The sequence below is a fragment of the Amblyomma mixtum genome, chromosome 3, assembly GCF_055824585.1.
Source record: "Amblyomma mixtum isolate Tamu chromosome 3, ASM5582458v1, whole genome shotgun sequence".
NCBI classification, from domain to species: Eukaryota; Metazoa; Arthropoda; class Arachnida; order Ixodida; family Ixodidae; genus Amblyomma; species Amblyomma mixtum.
In genome coordinates this window covers 334,281,374-334,290,742 of record NC_143014.1, presented here as the reverse complement: position 1 = coordinate 334,290,742, position 9,369 = coordinate 334,281,374, and the positions used below count along the sequence as shown (strand labels likewise).

General features: G+C 48.3%; 2 pseudogenes; both read right to left on the bottom strand.

The window, feature by feature from the left end:
* Positions 1–475: 475 nt before the first annotated feature.
* Positions 476–2,555, bottom strand: LOC149356015 (uncharacterized; annotated as a pseudogene).
* Positions 2,556–4,613: 2,058 nt separating this feature from the next.
* Positions 4,614–6,996, bottom strand: LOC149356014 (uncharacterized; annotated as a pseudogene).
* Between the last annotated feature and the right edge of the window lie 2,373 nt (positions 6,997–9,369).

The window sequence follows — 9,369 nt, the reverse complement described above, 5'->3', positions numbered from 1 at the left end:
TTGAAGGATATTGAAGGTCTGTGCTGAAAATGTAAAAAAATAAGTTCAAACAAAAATAAGTCCGGTTTCTTTTGGGTACCCCCTCGTACGTGCAGACTCTCAGGCTGCCATACGCTCATTCGAATCTCAAAAACTCCCTCCCCATATCCTAGACACTTTGCTGCAATACCTAACAGCCCACCCTACGCTTCATGTCCGCCTTGAATGGATTCCTGGTCATCAAGGTATACCGGAGAATGAGCTTGCTCATGCTCTGGCTTTAACACTTCTTCTTGGGCGAGTTGGTGCATACTTGATTTGAAGAAAATAGCGCCAGAGCATGCAACCCACGAAAAGACAAGGACGAGACACAAAGCGCTACTGTGTCTCGTCCTTGTCTTTTCGTGGGTTGCATGCTCTGGCGCTATTTTCTTCAAATCATGCTCTGGCCCGTGAAAAAATACCACCGGGCCCTCCGACTGTCTGGCCAGCCCATTATAATCCCAAGGCAGACCGCGCTACACACCGACAGGACCGCCGCGAACACCTTCGCAATTTGCGGCACATGCGACGAACCCTTCCGTCACCCTCCCATTTCCTTTGCCGTGCTGACGCCACTCTAATTCAACAGGCACAGACTAACTCCCTTCCCTGCGAACTGTATTCCCACTACATCCTTCATAAACCGGGCAAACCCGCCTGTCTCGTGTGCGGAGAGCACCCCTCAAACATTCATACATATTGGTTATGCCCCCGCGCCACTAACTCTCCCACCATACCTTCCTCGCATACCTTGCCTCCCCCCTTTCACCTCACGTGGGCCCGATGGACCGCTCCACCAACCTCTCTGCAGCCCACCCTCTGGCCGCTCCTCGCCGCCCACATCCGACGCATCCAAGGGACACGTGGCCCCACTCCGCCACCGCCAATAAATAACGCCCACCAAACGGGCAGATAAGAAGGCTCGGACTTGAGCTGCAAAATAAAAGTGATCTCTCTCTCTCTCTGATGTGACAAGTGACGTTACGGACAGACGTTTCAGCCATCCGATAACGCAGACACATGACACGCGGCACAGGCGCTATCAGCACATCTCCCCTTTTCTCTGAAAAGATACACCGGCATTTGCAACGAAACTTAGCACTGCAGTCAACAAAGGATGAACAATTTTTAATGGAAGCAACCAATGCTGAAAACAATAGCCGTCACTTACTGAACCCATATCGGTCTGGCGGTCGGACATGACAGCCAATTCGCGTTCTATTTTCAGGAGGGTCAGTTCGTGGCAAGGGAGTATTAGACGGATCGGCAGGTGCCTTGTTTTTAGATGCATTAGTTTCCCGTTCCATTTCTACCCGACTATCATATGCTTGCGGAAACTCATAGCTACCTCCACCGTCCTCGCAGTCATTCTGCCGGGAAACAAAGTTAACCAGGAATTTCCTGTTTCTTTCTAGAACTACACCCGTAGAAGTTCTAACTACATACGACCTCGGGCGTTGTAAAAGACGTAAGACTCTCGCGCTTTCACTTTGCAGTCTGCCACTCATACTTCCGCTCCTGGTTTGAGGACTGGCAGCGGAAGAGCCCTATGACGACTATTGAAGTACCTACGCTGCAGCTGTCGGATGGTTACATCGCGATCTCTGAACTTTTTCAGGCTCAAAAGAACTTCTTGCTGGGCAAGTTGGTAACTGTTCATCTTTGGTTACAGGCGCGAAAAAAGACAACACAAGACAGAAAGACGGGACGAAGCGCCACTCACAACTGGTTTATTCGTAGAAAACATGCACAGATATATGCCGTCTTACATGCAAGGAATGCTATCATCTTTGAGGCAGATATGATAGCGAACGGGTGAAAAAATTGCTCTCAGCCTTGTACAGAGATATGGATGTGTTGCTGACGCACATGCTTCCTTTTTTTACAATAAAAAAAGCTTCCATTAGTTCCCTAGCTTTTGTGTCTTTTTTTTTGACAGAATTCATGCACTAGAAAAACATGGCTCGCCCTCTGGGGCAGAAGGCTATTGGGAGGGACTGTTGTGCGCAGCCGCCTGCCCATCAGAAGCTCTGCAGGACCTTTTCCCAGTGGCCCTGGGGTGTCCCTGTACGCTAGCAGCGAAAGATAGGGGTCCTTAGCTTCTATAATCAGCCGTTTAATTGTTTGGACCATCCTTTCTACTTCCCATTTGCCTGGGGGTATCTGGGGCTCGTCGTCACAGTGCGGAAGCCATAGTCGCGAGCAAACGACTCAATTCCTGAGATACAAATTGTGTTCCATTATCCGACATGACAACCTCTGGTATGCCATGTCTTGCAAAGAAACTTTTGAGGTGCATAATGACAGTGACACTTTTTGTCGACGATAGCAAGGCTACCTCTGGGCATCTAGAAAAATATACCACCAAATACCCTTTTCCCTCAATATGGCAGAGATCAACGCCTAGCCTTTGCCAAGGACGCTGTGGAGTGGTTGTCGGAATCATTGGTTCAGACTTTTCTTGCCTGAGCTCCGCGCACACTGGGCAATTGGTCACCAAAGCTCTCAGCTGGCAACTCAACCCAGGCCACCATACGGACTCTTTGGCTCGAGCTCTGCATTTCTCAATTCCTTGGTGACTCTCGTGCAAGCGCGTCAAGACCTATGCGCGTAATTTTTGTGGGATCACCAGCCGCACACCTTTGAGTAGCACGCCTTCAGCGACTGTCAGCGTTACTCTTTCCTGCCAGTATGGACGTAACACCATCGACAGCGATGAGAACTTGGGCCAGCCTTCCAGGCTGAATTTTACGAGAGCTTGACCGACTTCATCGGCTGCTTGTTCTGCTTTGACTCGTTCAAAAAGGCTAGCCTCGATGGCATTTGTCAAACAGCCCGATACGAATTTGGCGACTTCGCCAGTACTAAGCACATGACCATCAATTTGGTTTCCCTGAATCGGGGCTCTAGACAATACATCTGCAGTAACGAGGCTCTTACCCGGGACATGCACAACCGCAAAGCTGAACCGCATAAGCCTCATGCGAAAGCTCTGAATACGAGGTGGCAAAACATCTGAAGGTGATTTTCCCAACAACGTTACAAGTGGTTTGTGGTCAGTTTCTAACAAAATTTCAAGACCTTTGATGTGCCCTTCGAATAGTTCTGCCGCCCAAGTCATTGCCAACGCTTCCTTCTCAATCTGGGAGTATCTGGTTTCGGCAGGCGTCAACGAGCGTGACGCAAATTCAACAGGTCTTTTTTCACTGTTTGGTTGAACTTGTATCAATACAGCCCCCAAACCGAATGATGACGCGTCAACGGAAAGGATCGTAGGGTACTTTACATCATAGCTAGCCATGACGCGTGTCGAAGAGATAACGCCTTTGACGTACGACAGCGCTTGCTCTTGGGCTGGTCCCCACGTCTATTCGGAACCCTTCAAAAGCAAGTGACGGAAAGGCGCCGTTTTCGAAGCCAAATCTGGCATGAATCTTGCCAGATGATTAGCCATACCGAGCAGCCGTCGAACGACAAACAAGTTAGCTGGTGTCGCCAGTTCTTTGATAGCACGAACTTTTTCAGGATCCGGCTTGATGCCATCTCTACTAAGCACACAGCCAAGAAATTTTACCTTAGTTACCCTGAAGGAACATTTTTCTTTGTTTAGCGTAACGCCGGCACTAGCGAGACGATCTAAAGTTAGACGCAGGCGCTCGTAATGTTGAGCCTTGTCGTTGCCAAAAATGAGCACATCATCCATCAGGTTTATCACGCCTGGGATTCCTTCAAGTATCTGAGACATTTTTTTCTGAAAGATCTCGGGTGCTGACGTTATTCCAAACGGCAGTCTTTGAAAACAGTATCGCCCAACTGGCGTTAAGAACGTAGTTAACAACTGGCTTTCGGGCGAAAACCTAATTTGAAAGAAGCCAGAGTTGACGTCGAACATCGAAAACACAGAGGGACCACCTAAAAGACCGAGGCTATCATCCACTGTCGGCATGACATGGCGCTCACGAAGAACACTTTTAAGGCGGAAGCCTTTAATGCCTCATCGTTGTCAGCAGGAGTTGTCGACAGAAAATGTCACGCTTTTCAATTGGTCGAAATGCTCGTGACGTCACAGTGCGCGAATTTCAAATGGGGCCAATTGTACTTTGGCTAGTAACCATGCAACCAATCAAAGGGATCGTATAGTGATGCTCCAACTAAGTTGGACTGAGTTTAGTTAATTGCTTAATTAATAAATTAGCCTAATTAAGATAGAGGAGAATGAAGAGGTCAGAAGAAAGAGGAAAAGTAAAGAAAGACGCGCGCCGCATCGACAACAGCGTCCGCGGAAGGAGACGCTGCTGAAAAAAACAGATAAGTACGAAGCCGCGTTCGCTCCACCACCACGCACTTCCCCACTCAGTTCGACGTTGCTCGTTTCATATACGTTGTGTCGAACATCCTAGACAGTTCCAACAATTGACAGGTGAATGACAGAACACGATGGATAGAAATACAATAATATAAATATGAAATAGCCTAATTAACCTTTCTAGTTAGACCGCATAAATCAATAAAACCGAGAACGAAATTGGTCGATTGGGGAATCGGACCAGGGTCTCCGGAGTGCGATACGAGCACGCTAGCCACTCCGTAATGCCAGCTGAATGGTTTGGAATGAACAAAGGCGCGTCTAGCTAATACGGCGTCTTCGTTCACTCCCATCTTCCCCCTTTCCCTTACGGCGAGGTGCAGGTGTCCACCCAGATATGCGAGAGAGATACATTTCCTTTCCTAAAAAAATAAATTTACCGTCCAGCAAGGCGCACAGCCGAATTGGCGATGGCGTTCTGTGGACTCCCTGGCAGCGTTGCAAGATGCTGTCGCGTTCCACTCTTACAGGCGAAGCTTAACATGTTAACCACACATCAGTAACACACGCAGACAGCCAATGGACGCGTCATTCGCTGGCAGCACTTGAATCATCATTCACAACCACATTCGTGACAGAATGCTGTACTAAGGCTTTCGCCTTGCACCAGTTTAGTCGCCAAAGTGACTCCTAATTTTTGTTTAGTTGCGTCAAGTCAACGCAAATACGAACCGCTCCAGATGGTTCGAGTACTGGCACAATTCCTGCACACCATTCTGTTAGTTGATCTACTTTGCGGATCACGCTATATCGCTCCATACGCTCGAGCTCCTGCTTAACTCGGTCACGGAACGGTAAGGCTATGCGACGCGCAACATGAATTGCAAAAGGTATCGAGTTCGGCTTTAGTCTAATTTTGTATTCTCCTTTTATCGCTCCTAGACCACTGAAAACCTGCAGGTAGGAAGCTTCGACGGTTGTGTCGCTACTGACAGAGACCGCGAATTTAATAACTTCCAGAGCCTCAAGTGCTGGGAGGCCCAAAATTACGGAGCGTTATGCTGAGACCACGCACACGATTTGCTGGACAGTGTTTTGTTTCCACTGAATAGTGGCATGAAACTTTCCCAAAACATTCAGTGGCTCATTCGACGGGCCTTTTAGGATTAGGTCGCACTTTTCTAGCCTGGTAGGCAAACCGGGAAACGTGGAAAGCACAACGGAAACTTCGGCACCGGAATCTACTTTAGCGAACACCGGTGTGCCGTTAATGACGACCTGTACATACCGAGGATTAGAATACTCCCCGTTCACCGCGCCAACGAAGTACGCCCCCTTGTACATATGGAGAGATGAAAGTAGTACCTTCTTTCCATCACGTGCAGCATTTTTCCGACATATAGCTGCAAAGTGTCCGGAACAACCGCAATAGTTGCATTTCGCTGCTTTTGCCGGGCAGGAGGCTCTGGGGTGCGCTCCTTGACTGTAGTTGGGGCATGCCCCGTGGGTGCCTGGTCGGTAGGACTGGACTCTGGGGCACGTATCTTGTATTCCAGGTGAACATTTCTTTGACGAGCTGCCCGAGTGCTGTCCTGAAGAATATTTTCCGGGCTGCCCTCTCTTGGTGACCGCGTCAAGATTGCCGGTGGTCGCTACCAAGGGTTCTTCGTCAGTTTCTCACATTTGCTTCTGCTGTCGTTGGACGGTCTCAGTTAAGCGCGCTTTTGCCAAAGCGGTGGCGAGAGTCAAATTCTCACCCATTTGAAGTGACTCAGAGAGCCCAGCATCCCTGAGGCCGACAACGAACCTGTCGCGAAACATGCGTTCTTTTCCTTTGCAGTCGCACCGGTCCGCCAGCGCGCGCAACGCGGTGACGCATTGGTCGACTGACTATCCTGGTTCTTGAGTGCGACGGTGAAAGCACGCCCTCTCACAAACAAGGTTCCTTGCAGCGACGAAGTGCTCGTCGAAATTCTTTTTGACGACTTCGTATTGCTTGTGTTCTTCTTCGGGTAATGCAAAAGTAGAGAAGATTTCTCTTGCTCGCCTGCCCATCGTATAAAGTAGAGTCCGGACCTGCGCTTCTTCACTCCGCTCGTGTAGGCCCGAGGCGAAGCGGTAGTCATCAAAGAGTTGGACCCAAGAAGGCCATTCGGACGTCCGGTCGAAGTCAAACCTTGGCGGAGCAGGAACCGCGAATGTGCCGTGAAAGGGCTTGACTGCGTTGTCCTCTGACATGGCGCCGGTTGACGAAGTTAAGGCAACGCCCCTCAAATGCCACAGGATCCCACTTCTGACACCATGTGGCGTTATGGCCCTTGCGGGACGCCGAGCGCAGCCGGTCAGCGGGCAGGAAGGAACTGAGACTGGCCCCGATCCCGGCACGATAACAACAACCCTCTATTTCATCCAAGCAGCATCTCTATATAGAAAGCACTCATGTTACAAGTGACGTCACGTACAGGCAGCTTTTCAGGCATCTGATAACGCAGCACACCTTATTTATGAGTATATTGCTGTTACTCTTTAGTGGCTGGTTATATGAATTGTAGCACTACTTTCTATATTGCATGTGTTACTATTTTCATTTTAAAGTTATTGTAGTCTCAAGATGAGACGTACTAACTGGAGTGAAAAAATGTTTGTACTTACACTGTGATAAGGCAAACAGCCCGTGGCATGCCTTATGTCCGTTTCTTTCATTTTGCTGCTTAATGCAGCACTAGTCGTGAGCAAAGCATATTTTTTAATACACTCTCCTTTTGCGTATGCTTGCCATTTGTTTAGTGACTGGTTGTGTTCATTGTTCAGGTATTATTACCTTGGGTCGTATTCATTGCATTGTTTTACTATATTAGAGTGAGTCATGCCATTCTGTATGACATAAAGGCGCAGGTTTCGTTGCTACTTTACTTGCCATTACTGCATATTTTGCATGCTACTACTGTATGCCTGTAGTGCAGGCAGGGTAATGTAATTTTCTTTTTTTCTTTGGTCACCCACCTACCGTTTACCTCAGTTCAGTGATGCTGAAAGACATTACTGTATTGTAAAATACCAGCCATGATCGCATTGTTGAACACTATATTTTCCAATATTCTTGAATGCTAACTTGCCATTGCTTGTAAAAGCGGTGAAATATTGCATTCTGTTGAAATGTCGCAGCAGTCCTAATGTTCTGTATCTGATTTTATGTCAGTCATTAAAAGATGATGTGACAGAAATATAGTGAGTGAAATGATAGAACATGAAGCTTCGCAGAAAACGTCTGTGAGTCAAGACAAAAAAAAAGCGGTTAAATGACAAAATATGGTAAAAGAAAATGGAACATTACAGAATATTTCTGTTAGCAGCAAACCGCACAAACCTGTGAAATGACGGAAACAAGTGAAAACAGAAAATTTTTGTTATCCTTACCGATATTTTCTGTTAGTTGCAAACAAAAAACCCGGTGAAATGACAGAAAGAGTAAAAACAGAAAACGTACAATAACAAAAAATTTCTGGCAGGCCAGCTCAGAAATTTTTTTTTTTTCAATAAATATTTTTTTACAGTGTAGGTTCACTGGCCAACTAAACTGTAAAAGGTAAACCACAGCACTTTTCCGGCCACCCAGGGTTCTTTCACTACGCACTGAAACGTTGGCACACGGCGGTGTTTCTCATGTGCCTGAAGCGAAATGCGACTTAAAGGGGTGGAGACACCAAATTTTGAAGCTATAAAAAGCCTGCTATGGGATTCCTATGTATGCAAGGGCACTCACAGCCAGGTGTTGGACGCAACAAACGTTTAAAAAATATTTTAATTCGGTTCCAAAGATTACCTAAATGTTCACTCTCACGATCTAGACCCATCGCTAGCGCCATCAACCATGACGTCACAAGGGGTGTAGAAAAATTAAAGTTTTAGTGACGTCATACCAAAATACAGTGACGTACGATGAGCGGGGCACAGCCGCGTTTGCTGCTAACCGCCACTCGCTCGGTTTGCGGCGCGCCGTTGCGAACAGCGTCGCAACGTCCGATTGCAGCTCGTTGTCTGCGTCCGGCCTGCTAGATGTCAACGGCGGGCCGCTCGCGGCAACAACGACGGGAAGCGGCAGCCAATGCGAGCGCGGAGAGCGGCAGCGTCATGATGATATAGGGCGCACTCCTTGGAGCCGGGTGGCCTGCGCCAGTCTTCGTGCCGAACGCCGGCATCTGAAGAACGCGATAGTATTGTTTGTTCACGTTCATAGGAAACCCTGGGATATATGAATATCAAAAATGCATCGTTTCTGACGATCGTTGGCAAATACCGAGTTCCTGGTAGAAGTAATGACTGCGATGCAAGCAAATTTCATCAGCCGGTTTTGTGCTGCTGCTACATGGAGCGGTTCGCCTGCCGTCTGCTAGCTCTGTTGCTGAAGGCGTCGTGGAAATCGAACATATCTTTTATTATGGGACGAGTTCACAGTAAAGGGGTGCCGAGCGGAGCACGTTTCTGAGCGCTGGCCAGTCCCGAAGCGCCCTCAGCTGCGGAGTCGATATGCGAAAGCAGCTAGGCCTAGCGACGACTAGGGCAGTCTGGGACCAGCGCGCAGGTCGTCGGCCGGCGTTGCCGCAGGCAGTGTCGCTGCCGAAAGATCCACTTTTAGCACAGTCATGCTGTCGTATCTCTAATCTAGAAAGCATCCTTTCTGGTAGCATGGCTGTTTTGTATTTTCTTGTGCGGACGTGAAGTACGCCGAGTCTGCCGGCCGGTAGGTCAGCCTGCATGGATACCGTCTGCCGACGTCATAAAAGCGAGCTAAAGAGTGTTCTTGACGTAAATAATAAACCATGGGACAAGAAATGTGAAAAAAGTGTCATTTTTGAGGATCGCTGACCAATACTGAGCTGCTATAGTAGAGGTAACAACTGTGATATGAGCAAATTTCTCACAACCGCGCCTAGCAGCTGCCGCTGGCGCGACGTTGGGGTCCGGCTCGCCTGGCGCCCGCTAGCTCCGCTGCCGAAGGCGTCGAGGAGATTGACCATACTATTATTTTATTGTGAGATGAT